The sequence below is a fragment of the Leptonychotes weddellii genome, unplaced genomic scaffold (assembly GCF_054177405.1).
Source record: "Leptonychotes weddellii isolate Sample4059 unplaced genomic scaffold, ASM5417740v2 HiC_scaffold_73791, whole genome shotgun sequence".
NCBI lineage: Eukaryota > Metazoa > Chordata > Mammalia > Carnivora > Phocidae > Leptonychotes > Leptonychotes weddellii.
Window position 1 is genome coordinate 1 of NW_028043660.1, and position 447 is coordinate 447.

At 41.4% G+C, this 447-nt stretch overlaps 1 long non-coding RNA gene across 1 annotated transcript; it reads right to left on the minus strand.

Moving 5' to 3' along the window:
• Positions 1-32: 32 nt before the first annotated feature.
• LOC145719818 (uncharacterized) lies at positions 33-447 on the minus strand. Its single transcript, XR_014142625.1, has 2 exons — positions 338-447; positions 33-243 (listed from the first exon to the last, which is right to left on the minus strand). It is a non-coding gene; the product is annotated as an uncharacterized LOC145719818 (long non-coding RNA).

Sequence of the window (447 nt, forward strand, 5' to 3'; positions counted from 1 at the left end):
TTCCATTTTAATTCCTTACCACATGGCTAGAATTGGTTATGAATTTATACATTTTAATACGAGAAAAGTAAGTCTTTTACAAGCAATTAGAAGCCAATATCAGAAAATAAACTTTGTAGGTGACCTGAGGCAGGATGGGCTCACTCAATGACGATCTCGGGGACAGTGTTGCTCTCATCACCCAGCTCTTCACCGGTGGAATCTGTGAACTGACCCTTCTCTGCCAGGTCTTCACTTCTCGCTCTGCGAAAAGAATACCAAAGGCTTTTACTCTGCAGAGGAACAATTCAACTTTTCATAATTTACTCATTTGAGGTAAGAATTGTAAATCAGGTACCCTAGTTCCTTGTTGAAAATCTCATCCTCATCAGAAGAATCCCTGTCATGCAGCTTCTGTGCCATGTTTTTCTTGCGTGTGGCATTGAGAGGTCTGTACATGTCCCGAAG